Here is a 14,326-nt window from a genome sequence, read left to right on the forward strand (position 1 = left end):
TGGAGGGTGTGGGTAAGAGCTGTGACGGGTCTTCCAGGCTGCTCATTTCCAGCTCTTCAATGGAGGAGGTGTCCTCTTTGGTGGAGGTGAGGACGTGGTTGGAGCTGAGGGAATGACTGGCTGAGGGTGCCGGTCGCTTGGCAGAGCTCCCTGTGAACCAAAGTAGAGATAATTAGTGCATGGCAACAAAGTCAAAAGCAGGAGAGAGAGCACTCATAGTTGCACTGAGCAAAGGATGATGTGGTGCAGGATCCTCACGTGGGTGTTCAGTGCCGACATCACCATCGCCTCAGGCATGGTCCACGTCCTGACCAGTCAGTGTGATGGCACGCTCCTCAGTGACTGAGGGCCCTAATGTAGACCACTCCACCCCCAGTCTGGGACCTCCCACTGCTATTGCGCGCCAGCTTCTCCTGCATGAAAACAGATAGGACAGAATTTTTCATCCCGCGGGCCCGACTCCATTGGGAGTAAAATAGTGTGTGATGACATCGGGCGAGCGTCTCAATGTCATCATGTACTCGCGCAATATTTCACTCGGCAGGTGCACGCGGGTCCTGGAGCGGCGCCCACCATTAATTAAGTGGCTACTTTAGACCCTTAACAGTCCAATTGGCTGATTTTTCCTTGCCCACTTGATTTTCTGCTTGTCACACAGGCAAAACGGGCAGGCGACATTTTCATAAACCTCATCCAAGGGTGGGGTAAAAAGGGTCAGCGGCAATGCCAGTGTCAGTAGTGAGGAGTTTTGGAGATTGCTTGGCAGCTTCATCTCTGTTCGGGGCTTCACTCTTAGCATCTCCAGGCCTCATTTCAGGATTCAGACAGTGTGGACCCTTTCAGGTGTCAGACAGCCTTCCCTTACCCTGGTAATGGGGATTGTGGTGTCCGCTGGAGGCACCTCCTCTGAAGAGAAAGAGAGGGGCAGAAGGGAGAGGAGGCCATGTGTCCCAATGCAGCTTCCAGGGGAGGGACCTGTGGGAGGAGAGGTGCAGGCTCAAGGGGCGCAGGGACAGCAGGTAGGCCAAGGTGGAAGGGGCCGCAGAAGACGCCACCATCCTACTGCCAGGGTTTACAGGCAGCGATGCAGCTACCTCAATATGTCTGAGGTGCAATGGCGAAGGAGGCTCCGCCTCTCGAGGAAGAGCGTGACCTCCATTTTCCAGATTATTGGGCCTGAAATCAGCTTTGACTGTGTGGGCAGACACCCCATGCCAGTGGCTCCGAAGGTCACAGTGGCCCTCAACTTCTATGCCTCTGGGTCTTTCCAGGGCTCAGTGGGGAATCTGTATGGAGTCTCCCAAATAGCTGTCCGCAGTTGCGTCAAGCTGCTGACAGGAGCTCTGTTCAGGCAGGTACTGACCTTTATTCTTTACTGCACGGACGAGGCCAGCCAGACAGAGCGAGTCAGAGGCTTTGCAGCGATTGCTGGGTTCCCCCACGTCCAGGGTGCCATTGACTGTACACACGTGGCCATCAAGGCACCAGCCGGTCAGCCGGGTGCCTTCATCAACAGGAAGGGATTCCACTCCATGAACGTGCAGATAGTGTGTGTCATAGGATGCAGACTCTGCAAGTCTGTGCAAGGTACCCTGGCAGCTCCCATGATGCTTACATCCTCAGACACTCACAGGTGTGAGGCTCTTCAGTGCTCCAGCCCGACTGGATGGGTGGCTGCTGGGTGATGAGGGCTATCTGTTGAAGAGCTGGCTCATGACGCCTCTCCTACACCCAAGAACAGAGGCCGAGCAGCGTTACAATACAAGTCACGCCTCCACAAGGGCGGTGGTAGAGAAGACCATAGGTCTTCTCAAGATGCGCTTCCGATGCCAGGACCGTTCAGGGGGTGCACTACAATACCCCCCAGAGTGGGTGTCACTGATCGTGGTTGCATGCTGCGCTCTCCACAGTCTGGCAATGGCAAGGGGGGACCCATTGGAGGAAGAGGATCTTGACACAGCTGCACAGGCCACAGATGAAGAGTCCAGTAGTGAGTCCAGAGGAGCACGGTGAGGAGAACGCTGAGGGCATGGAGCCAGACCTCTGTAACCTCCAGGGAGGCAGGGACACCAAGGACGCCTTGATCCAATGCTCCTTCAGCTAGGCTGCCCATGATCAGCTACAAACGCACGCCAGGGCTGCCACCTCCATCCCGAATTTCTGAAAGGACCCTTTCATTTCAACACAAAGAACACTCAGTGTCTGTGCAATAAAGTTCAGAGCCACCTATGTCCAGCATTACATACTGGCGTTCCCCGCACCAATAAAACAAAGGGGTGAAGCATTTTGACAACAAAAACACAATTTATGTCATTCTGACAATTCAATAATCTTAACAGAAATGTTCCTGGTATTCAACCTCAGACCAGTATACATAAAGTAAACAAAAATGAACATAAAATCACCTGTGACCTTTTCCTTTTGTGCTCATGGTGCCTTTAACTTACGTTTGCGAGAGCTGCGTCTAGGTGCTTCTCCCTCGCTGGCACCAGCGTTGGAGACAGCTGCTGACTCTGCTGTCCTGTTGGTCTTGATGACCTTGGCGGCCGTCCTCTGGCCAGTGGAGCCTGTGCTGGCCCCGCCTGGGAGGGAGCAGCCAGTGCCATGGCTGGCATCTGCCCAGTTGCTGCAGCCTCGTCAGATGCCACGGTCGCTGGCAAAGGGGTGGTGGAGCTGCTGCCGTCATCCAGAGCACCCTGAGAGGAGCCCACAGAAATGACAGGCAGCTCATGTTCTGGATGATGGCAGCAGGTCTGAACGCAACCCCAGGAACCCCTCGTTCTGCCCCTGGAGCCCCCTCTCCATGAGAGTCGCCACTGTCTCAATGGAGGAGGCAGTGCCCTCGATCGTGGCAGTCAACGCAGTGCTCACACTCCAAATGGACTGCTCTATCATGGAGACCATGGCATGCACACCCTCACGGATCTCTGCCAGGTCCTCCCGCACGTCTTACTGGACTTCCAGCATCTGCCTCTTAATGGACTCCAGAGGCTCATCATCAGCCTTCGACTGAGCATTGTCCTGGTCCACAGCAGTTCTCTGCCAGCGCCCTGGGCACTCCCTGCCTCCACCTGCACCTGAAGCGATTGTGAAGTGCCCTCATCAATGTGCACCGAGATACTAGCCGCCACTCTAATACCCACCAAGGTGCTGGTATCTGCGCTGGTGCCTGTTTCAGAGAGCGGGTGTGATGCAGGTGACAGTGACACCCGGTGGTTCTCTAGTGTCAGGGGTGGCTCTTCGGGGCTTGGAGATCAAACGCCTGCTGGCGAACCTACAAAGGAGAAGAAGGACATGTCATTTGTTTAAGTCATCATGCTGTCACTGTGCATGCCAGGCACCTTGGTGAGACAACGGAGATCTGCATCATGGTGCGCTCATCTTCCAATGATCAATGGGGACTCCAGGTTTGAGGCTCACATCAATGAAAAAACTACACTAGAATGGTTGCACGAACTGAAATTCTCGCCTCTTTGCACTGCACTTTTACCTTCGCCTGGCACCCTCGCCTGGTTGCGCGTGGGTCATGCCAGCTCTCGAGCTCAAGGGATTCTTGCTCATACCTCGAGAGAATTAGGAGGCTAGCGGGGCCTCCGCCGGACCGCAACCTTTCTATATTGTTGTGGGCCGCCTTCTCCTGAAAGGACAGAGGAACATTGATTAGCCCACTCTCTACTTGCAGCACCATTGCAGCCTGGCCAACCCCAGCTGAGGAGCACCCGGCAGGGCACATCCGAGTCGTGGCTCTCGAGCCACAAGGCCAAGCAACCAGGGCTCACCCCCTTGACCAGCTCCAGCGTCATCGACAGTTGGCACTCAGACTCTAGCACTCCTGAGCTCCACGGGGTGGGGGAGGGCGGCCAGACCTTAACACATCTGCACACTGACCCATGCCAACATGGTACTGACCATTCCGGAGCACAGCAGGTCATTGAAATGCTTCTGGCAATGCACCCAGGAGCCCCTCACCATGTCACGATTGCTGACCAGTGCTGCCACCTTCTCCTATGCCCTCTTGGTGAGGTGTGGTGGCCTCCTCCTCTCACCCTTTGGGACAAGGGTGTCCCTCCTGGCAGCCACCTCCTCCAGGAGGATGGCAAGACACTCATCAGAGAAGCGGGGGTGGGGGGGGGCGGAGGAGAGAGCCCACCCAGCCTGCCCTCCTGCCTGTTGTGTCCTGCTGCACTTGGGTCCATAGTGCCGACTCAGGGAACATCCTTCCTGTAGCCTTCCAGGGGCCGCCTGGGCTGCTTTTAAACCAGCCGCCGGATCGCCATTGGACCCGGCAGCCGACAGGCCCCCGCCCCCACACGTCGCTCGCTGACCAGTGAAGAGTCGTGTTTCACGCTGGGTAGGCCTTAATTGGCCCGCCAGCATGAAATCGTGGTCGGGGCCCGATCGCGGATGGAAGTCCATTTCGTGGCCACTCGTGGGCCTGACCACTGCTCCTGCCCAATGAAGGTAAAATCCTGCCCATGGAGGGAGAGTGAGCAGGACACATGGCACTGCATGGAATGTTTGTGTGGTGAGCGGAGCCATGGACAGGATGAGGATGTGAGCTCCAGAGGATATGAGCCTGATGGAGATGGGAGGGTGTGTGTGAGAGTTAGTGGTGTTGTCCCTTGAGGTGTGAGATCCCTGTGTATGTGTGATGGGTTTGTGAGTGTGTGGGTTGAGAGTGGTGAGAAGAATGACTTACCCTGGTGGAACGGATTTGGCCATTCATCCTCTTCCTGCACTGGGAGGCTGTCCTCTTTTGCAGGACGTTGGCACTGACCATCACTGCCACCATGTCCCATGCTGGATTGGTAACCTTGCTTGCTGGCCTTCGCCCAGAGCCAGGGTAGAGGACATCATGGTGGGCCTCCACTATGTCCAAAAGGTGCTTCAGGGAGGCGTCACTAAATCTGGAGGCTGCGTGTTTCCTCCCTTTGGAGCCAGCAGCCCCAGATGCTTCCTATCCCTTGAAGAGTGTGAGCCCTTTGCAGGGGCAGCTTTTAAATATGGTACCTGGTTTACTGAAGGCCTGAGGTGACAGCAGGGCGGGCGAATCCGAGGACACCCGCCAGCGACCTGGCATGTTTACTGGGAATGCATAATTAATGAGGCGGGAATGGGATGATATGCTGTGAAAACCTGCCATTGCATCCTTTTTCCCGTCCGCCACCACATTTAGTGAAAACCTGGGACGATTCCACCTAAAGTGATCAATATAGAGAGACGAAGCAAAGTGGACAAGAAGACATGAATATCAAATTGTTAAATAAACCACTAATAATTTTACCATTTGGCTTTAAAAAACAAAAAACACTGACACGAAAGTATTGACCTGGGCCAAATTAAATAATAAGAAAATTCGGTAAAAATTGTGGTAAAATTAAAATTTGAAAATGGAAAATACATAATCACATAATTCAAAAATGAATTGAAATATAATTTTCAGCTGGATTTCCCACACAGTCGAATAGTATTCAGAGGATTAGTTTATCAGAACCAAATCGCTCACGAAATAATACAGATTTGGCATATGCACCAATATGTATAACTGCACCAGAAAACAATTAATTGTAAAATGTTGTATTCTTGAGCAGGAAATTTGTTGACTTTCTCCTCATCTCAGAACCTTTCATTCTGTAAAAATATGAAAAAAAGTATGCTCTTGATCGTCAGCTCCTTTTCATCCAGCTGGTCTTGTTCCACCACAACAGAACAATGTCTGCATGTATTGCCAGATAAGTTTTCCAGTGCATCCCTCCTGAGTTTTGTGGGTTAGTAAGTGCAGCTTCCAGTTTTAAACTCTTGATTAAGTACAGGAAATGTATGCGTGTGGTTCTTTTTCATCCTTTTATCTATGCGGCCCACACTACCACCACCCACCCCCAAACTAGGATTTGCCTCCTTGAAATGCTGTCAGTGTTTTCAGGAAGTGACCCCCACTCAGCATGAAAGGATCATTAGACCACTTGAATCTGGACTGGGTACAAGGTCAGAGAAAAATTGGTTTGAACTCTCATCTGCGATGGGTCAAGTTGTAAATTGGGCCAATAATGAGGAGGAGGGAATGTCCGCAAAGGCTCATCAACAGGGGCTGGACCCTTTTGCAACTGCCTCTTATCATGCTGGAGGTTGTCAAACTCATTTCTAAAGCCAATCACTTTGAGGGAGCTAGCCAGCCACATCTCTGTTCAAGGTTTTTTGAACTGCATCTCTTGCTGTGAAAAACAATGTTACTTCTCTTGGATGAGTCCCTGGAGACGGTTTTGAAATGGTGCCTCTTGTGGCGACAATTACTTGCATTTAAGTTCGTGAAGTGTCCCACAGGAGCGTTATCAAAAAAAAACTGACGGCAAGTCAGTAGGGAGACATTCACAGGTAGTGAGCTCAGCTTTAAGCAGCGTCTTAACTGAAGAGAGAAAGAGAGGCCAAGAGGCTTAGAAAAAGAATCCCAGAGCATAGGGCTGAGGCAGCTGAAAGGACGACTGCCAATGGTGAAGTGAAGAATATTGGGAATGCGTAAGAGGTCAGAATTGGAGGAGTGCAGGGGTCTTGGAGGCTGGTAGGCCTGGAGGAGGTTATAGAGATTTGGGAGGGGGATGGAGGCGTGGGTGGGCGGTGGTGGGTCAGTGATAAGCTGTCACGTTTGCAATGTTCACTCTGAAACCTGTGCCTTCAGCTCTGCTGTGGGAACAGATTTTGTCACATAGAATATACAGCACAGAAACACCCCAACCTGTATTGTACCTGACTTAGCTTTCCTTTGGTCTTCTCAAAATATACAACAGAGGCCGCTTGCTTCAATACATGTCCTGCACGTGGACAGCAACTGTACCACTCGAAACGTAACTGTCAGTTATAAGTTGATGAGTATTTACTCCCTTGGTCGGTGATAGGGAATCTGATACGAACTCCAGATTGTCGCTCCCCAAAGAATCAGAGCACCACTGGTGGATTCAGCCACCGGCACTGATCTCCCCTGTTGGTCAGTCGGCAGCTCGCAGTGCCTTCTGAGCTCAATATAAGCGTGAGCATACATAGTCATCTTTTTAAGTCAGTGAGCCAGTAAAGTGCATACAAGATTGGAGGCCACACTCTGCTGCAGCTGGAAAATAGTCACATATTTGTTATGGCCATGTGAGGAAGGGTACAAATGACTCCCCTAATTTACCATGCCAAGTCTGACCGTGACAGGGTTTTTTGTGAATTTAGAGGATGAAGGTATTTACTCAATGTCTGTGCTTAACCATTTATGTGCTAATTGCAAAGGAAGAAGTCTGGCAGGTTTCCTTGAGCTTAAAACAAAGTGGGGTCCGTTTTTATTGAGGTAAAAACCCAGCCAGGTAAAGATATCAAAATATTTAAAATGGTAAACCCGTGTCTTGACCTTCGCAACCCATATTCACACATACAGAATCACAGAATTTTAACAGCACAGAAGGAGGCCATTTGGCCCACACAAAAGCATACAAAATTAACAAGTTATACTGTTAGCAGTTACTTTCTTAGCCAAATTAAAGTTCAATGCTGAAAGGTGAAAAGAAGAGTTCACTGTTTATGAGTCCTTGGTTGTGACAGATTTTTTTTCACGGTAATCTCGAAGTTCCAGGGCTGGAAATCTATGTCTAACTGCAATTACTGGAGACAATTTCTTTTTAAAAATGTAATCAGTCTTTTCCAGAAATCGATGATGTTTGCACCTGAGGTTCTTTTCGATGATAAGTTCTCTGTGCTGGATTTTTAAACTGTAAGAGATAGGGTCTTAACTTGTTTGGGAGAGACGAGAAGGAGCTTGTTGTTGCTTCATTGGCAGCTTTTCCAGACTACTGACTTAGCAGCTTACATGCTGTGTTAAAGAGATTTCAAAAATGGTTACTTCAGCCACTTGACCCCTATTTCCCCATAGTAATTTCAGAAGATATTTGGTTAGTTGATGTCTGAACTGACCGTGGCTTTTTTTTCCTGGCTGGGGTGATTAGATTCTGTAATGTCCCAGCTAATAATCCCTGAATATCCATTATCCATCTTAATGTGATAGGAAAAAAGCACCTTTCCTTGTAGCTGTTGCCCCAGTAGACTTTCTGTCTGCACTTAAGAGGTAGCCTTTTGGAGGGGCAAATGTGAGGCTCAGCACCATTTACAGTAAATACTTTTGAAGTAGTTATTGACCTTATCAGATGTGAAATTCCAGAGAAGGATGTTGTGGCATGCCTGAATTGTAATTCTCATTGGAACTTCCCAGAAGCTGGCCAACATGCAATACCAGATGTCAGGTGACTTGTGGCAGCAATTTTACATCAGTGTCTTTTTTATTAAGTCCTTTTTAAGCAGTTCAATATATGTTTGACCAGCCGATGCAATTACAGATTGATATCACTCACCAGTCACATCTTCGTGACATATTCAAGGGTGAAACTTATGAAATGGGAAAATTGATTTCCTTCTGCTGGACAAATGAGTAACACTTCAGCCATGAGCAAAATATTATAGATGCTGGAATCTGAAATAAAACAGAATATGCTGAAAATACTCAGCAGGTCAGGCAGCATCTGTGGAGAGAGAAACGGAGTTAAGCTTTCAGGTCATGACCTTTCATCAGAGTAATAGTTTCTTGGTCACATTGAATAGCTGCTTAAAAGACTTATTGGAAGTATTTTATGCATCTGTACTGTATTGTAATTTTAACTTAACCCACTCATCGGGAAACTGACCAGATCTTAAGCAACACTGATTTTGAAGCCAACTCACAGTAATATGGGACAGAGTGTAAAAGCAGCATTCCACCTGAGGAATTAGGTTATAATTCTTTGTGACCTTGTCACATCCTGTGACTGCTGGACACAATTGGATCTGGAAGTGACACTGTGAGCTAGGATGTCAAGTCTCGTCATTTATCATGGCATCACTGAAGTCTGTGTCAGTTGGTCTGTATGTTTAGTTGCTAAGGGTAGGAACAGATTTTCCAGTTCCCTATTAAGAAAGGGGGGAAGATTTAATGGGCTACTGGAGAGGTGGAAGAAGTGGATGAAATGAAAACTTTTGCACTTGTGCCTAATAATCAAGGGTGGTAATTTGATGCAGTCCTGTAAATTTGTGCACTTACTGTGTCTGTGATGCAGCTTGCACCCCATATATTACAATGTTACATGAAATGTACCAGACTGAATCTCCTTGATGGCAGATCATTTGCCCTGTCGGTAACTTCAGTCAATAAAATATTTCTCTTAACAAAAACAAAAATACCTGGAAAAACTCAGCAGGTCTGACAGCATCTGCGGAGAGGGATACAGTTGACGTTTCGAGTCCGTATGACCCTTCATCAGAACTAAGACATATAGAAATGAGATGAAATATAAGCTGGTAGAAGGGGGGGGGGTGGGACAGGAGAGCTCGATAGGGGGCCAGTGATAGGTGGAGGCCAAGAAGAGACTGCCAAAGATGTCATAGACAAAAGGACAAAGGGGTGTTGACAGGATATTTCTCTTAGCCTTTCAGGCTAGTCGGTTGTGCAGTTTGTCTTGATTACCTAGACATGGGAAACTGTTAACCCATTGTGAATAATAAAAATATTTAATCCTATATATTTCCGCAAAACTATTAGTTTGGACTAAATAATCCAAAGCGCTTTACCTTGAGCAGTCTCCTGGTAGAAGACATTTGGAAATTGCGATGAAAATATTTCCAAAGGGTTAACTGGCCTGCCACTTCTGACAAAGCAGCTTATCATAAAGAGATTCACAGTTCAACATAAATATATAAAAATGTCTGTGTGTTTTGTCCTCCTGTTAATCATAATAATTTAGTGCCAATCAGCACTTTCAAAAAAAGAGCTTGATAAATATTAGATTATCAATGGGGTTGAGATTCCTCTTTGATTCAGCAAGCTTATTCAATTACTAGCCCTCCCATAAGATGTGCAGTTAGCTGATTAGAGCTGAACTGTTGGTGGAGTTGTTAGAGTTAGTGATGGGGTACATTAATATTGCAGGTTTAAGCGTTACCACTTTGCACCATGTTGCGATCTCCATAGGAACCAATAACTTTTAACAAAATTGATTAAACTTCCAGTTAATAGCTGAAAGGATGACGCAACAAAATTTTATGTTTTAAGGCATTTATTGTAACAAAAGACTAAAAGCACTAATGACTAAACATCTTTTTTTGAGGCAACTTATACTTTAAACCACAGAACGAATGCCCTCCTGTTTTATTTTACCACAACTGAAAGGACACACTTCACAGGTGTATGTTACACTGTCCTTTCAGCAGACATTCAGTTCTTCCAGAATTAGCCCAAATTATTCTTGGCTCCCAAGGGTTTACTTCTGTCCTTTCCCTTGCTCAACCTGTAACTTATAACCCCAGACTATCCTTCACAGTGGGAGTATTACTGGAGATCCTCCCTCTAGGGCAAGCTAGGTGGATCTTCTAGCTTCATTTGACTCCTCACAAATTTGGTCCTTTAATCTGAGCAAGAGTGTCTAGCCATATTCCCCATGGTGAACCATAGAGACTTTTGGTCTCTAGCTGGTCCTCTGTTCCAGCGCTTGGCAGACTAACTGTGCCTGTGAATTTTCAGGGATATCTTAGAAATCCTTTCCCTCTCAAAACCCATTTCTAAGACACATGGACCTTGTGTCCGGGGAGAGATACTAATTAGCTATCCGTTAGAGCCCAACTTTCATCCTGAAACTAAATGGACAGTTTAAAGAACAACTGCTTACAATACGACATTCTCAACACTTTTCTGGGACTTTGGAGACTCACAGGTTATCCACTTGCTGCCATTGTCTCCAAGTGTAAACACCTTGCACCTTCCCAGTAAAACAATCTGGGCCGCCTTTAAGCTCGAACAATCAAACCACCCAGACTTGCTGTCAGGCAGACTTCAGAATGGGTCACATGACCCCCTTTATTTTACATTAGTCCCAAAACATAACAATCTTATAAATCTCATAATTGTAACTGTCAACACTAAACTGGGAATGTAAATCCATAGGCAAGGTTGATCTGATTCTGAACCAAGGGAGAGTGGGCTTCTCCGGAGGTGGCATTCTCATCCTGATTTGTTCAGGCACAGGCAGAGGTCTTTTCTAAGCAAAATCGTGACAGGTCCAACCAGGCAGAAGCTAAGCAACGTAAACAGAATTCTGCTTGGATGCAACTTGAACTACAGCTACTGGTCTCAGACGGGTGACTGCAGCATAAATGCATCCTTTATTCTATAAGGGTAGGAAAGAAAGATATAGCCCAGGGTTTCAATTCTCCCCCGATCATTCGTTAACATTTCTTGCTGGAAATATACACTTTCAGACATCAGCTGAGGTTAAGACTGGACTCAGCAATGAAGCCCACACTAGAAACAGGAAAATAACCCGGTGAAGTTATCAAGATTCAAACATGAATAATGCCCACATGGTAAGGAACAGATGGATTGCCTTGGGACTTCAGTTAAAATCCAGGGTCGATGTCAGGGTGGGAGAGTGAAGGAAATAGGCAACAAAGAAATGCGAGAACATTATGATTTTCAGCTATAAGGCTAAGCAAGAAGAGAAGAGCATTATGCACAATACATTTACATGGATCATACCAAACTGAGGGAACATTCTGTAAAGCTCTCTCCCTATTTTCTCCATGGAGGAAGTCTCTGAAATATCTAACTTCAACAATCCAAATTATTCATCTTTGACAAGTTTTTCTTGAAATGGGGCAGGATTATGGGCAGATAATGGGCAGAATTTTTAGGTTGGTGGGCAGGTGTGTGCCAGATCTGATCGGATGCGAAATCGCCGCGATGACGTTGGGCGAGCAGAATATTTTGGTCGATGGGCACGCGTGAAAGTCAGAAGCCCGCCCGCCGACAATTAAGAGGCCTGTTAATGTCATTAAGGTTGTATTTGTCTCTGAATTTTCGTGGTCTGTCCAATGTTACAGTTGGCAGATGTGTAAATCGGCCAGGTAGACTTTACATTTTTCGTGAAACCTCATCAAAGGGCGGGACGAGGTTTCCATTATTAAAAAGTAATAAAAATCTGTGGACAGCATTTTTATCATGTGAATGTTCAGGTGACCGATTGTGATTCATGGACTGCTTTTTCATGATTTTTAAAACTTTATTTACTGGTTTTCAAGTCTTCAAGGGAGCTCTCTGCTTTCAGGGAGCTTACGTTCAGCACTCGCCCACGCTTACGTCAGTGCCCGCCCTCCTCCTGCCCCCATCCCAGCAGCGCTGATCATTCCAGCGCGCGCTGCATGCTGGCTGGCCGCTAATTGGCCAACCAGCGTGAAATCGCGGTCGTGGGCCGATCGCGGTCAGTGGTCTGTTCCCCGGCCCCTCCCGGACCCGCCGATCACACCCGCACACTGACCTAAAAATCCTGCCCATCTCAAGAAAAACTTGTCAAAGATGAATAATTTGGATTGTTGAAGTTAGATATTTCAGAGACTTCCTCCATGGAGAAAATAGGGAGAGAGCTTTACAGAATATTCCCTCAGTTTGGTATGATCCATGTAAATGTATTGTGCATAATGATCTGCAGAAGAGATGAGATTGATGAACCAAATGGTATTTTCTTCTTCAATCTGTAACACTTATTAATATGGTCAGGTACTGTTGTGTATGTTGTACAATGCTACAAACATTCCAAATACAATACTGCAATTTATATGCAAATATGTGACTTACACAGAGGTTACCAGTGGTTCAACATTTTTATTAAAATATTCATGTCACCGAAGTGTGTGCACGTGCACGCAAAGTCAGGAACATGAAGTTTTGCTGGGATTGACAATTGACCCATTGGATCCTACAACCCATTACATTAACTGGTTTAGAAAGCTTACATTCCAGTATTAGGAGGCAAAGCTGAGGGCGATGAGAGGCTTCATTTACTTGTAATTAATATAGATCTCTTCTCAACTTAAGTTTTCCACATGATTAATAATGAAAAGTTAGCTCTTTTATGGTAAGAGCTAACGTTTGTCTACCCTGAGGAAGTGATTCTTCCACCTGCGGAGATTTCAGGGCCTGAAAATATTTTTTCAAGCTTCACTTTAGGGATGAAGGATAGCTGAATATTATTTGTTTAGCTGCTAGGATAACCTTTCATATTGCTATAATTCACTCATAGTTTAGGACAGCTGCCAGCAGCTGTCACCGTTCTCTCCTTAGAATGAGACACAGTTTAGTGAGCTTTACAACTATTGAACAGCATCTATAAGTGCTGACATGTCGACCTCTTCCATTTCATGGTGACTGTTCCCAGGCTATTTGTCTTCTGTTGTTTTCAAATTGAATTTTTTTTAAAGCAATTAATGAAATACACCTTTAAAATTGCTGAAAAGAGAGATTAGTTGCCAAAGCTTTTGCCTTGCACTCACCAGGATAAATGCAAGAATGCCAAATTTCAAACAACCATAACAATGTATACTACAGAAAAGGGGGCTGGTCGGTTGGCCAGTCAACACTGATTGGCCGAAGCATTGCCATGGAGAAATAAACCTTTCATAATAAGCAAAATATGATCCAAAATATTTGCTTCCCCCGATTAGTACAGTTTCATTTTTAAAAACATCTTTATAATATTATTAGAAATAAATCTAATAGGAAATATGCCTTAAATGATGGAATAAGGTTGGTAATGTCTGGTTATTCCTTCCTTCACCTTTTGAATAAGGACACTATGCAGCATGTTTTACTATTGTGCACTTTGAATATTAATATGCACTGCATAATGCTAATATATAGTGTAACATCACAGAAGTTTACACATGGGGCTGAATTTTCCCCCCATTAGGGGGGGAAATTGAAGGGCAGGCGCGCTTCCTATCGGCACCCCCGATTGGAGGTGCAGCGCCATTTTACGGGGGCGGGTCAATTAAGGCCCACCCAGCGTGATGTCCGCACAGATGCGCTATGCACTTCCTGTGCGGACGGTGGGGGGGAGTCCCAAAATTGAGAATGCGCTCTTTCGTGCATGCACATGAAAGAGCGCATTCATCTCCCTGAGGCTAAGTGCAGCCTTAGGGAGATCAGCTGGAAATGTCAAAAACCTTACAACAGAAAAATGAAATTTCCCTAACGTGTCTCCTCATGTGACAATGTCACATGAGTTGGGTCATGTCTATAATTTTCAAAAAAACTTTATTAAAATTTTTAAAAAGCTACATGAAACCCCGCCAGTGGATGAGGTTTCATGCTTTTTCTAGTTTGCGCCGAGGCTCCTGGCCTGCCCGACAACCTTAAGGTTGGATGGGCAGGTCCTTTAATGACTTAATTGACTCTGTCAATGGCCTCAATTGGCCATTGACAGGTCGGCGGGTGCGCAGCTGA

General features: G+C 46.6%; 1 protein-coding gene across 1 annotated transcript in view; it reads left to right on the plus strand.

Moving 5' to 3' along the window:
• Positions 1-14,326, plus strand: part of LOC144685615 (uncharacterized) — a 449,474-nt gene that overhangs the window by 133,865 nt on the left and 301,283 nt on the right. The gene's annotated exons all lie outside the window — the stretch shown is intronic.

This window comes from Cetorhinus maximus, chromosome 10 (assembly GCF_964194155.1).
Source record: "Cetorhinus maximus chromosome 10, sCetMax3.hap1.1, whole genome shotgun sequence".
Classification (NCBI taxonomy): domain Eukaryota; kingdom Metazoa; phylum Chordata; class Chondrichthyes; order Lamniformes; family Cetorhinidae; genus Cetorhinus; species Cetorhinus maximus.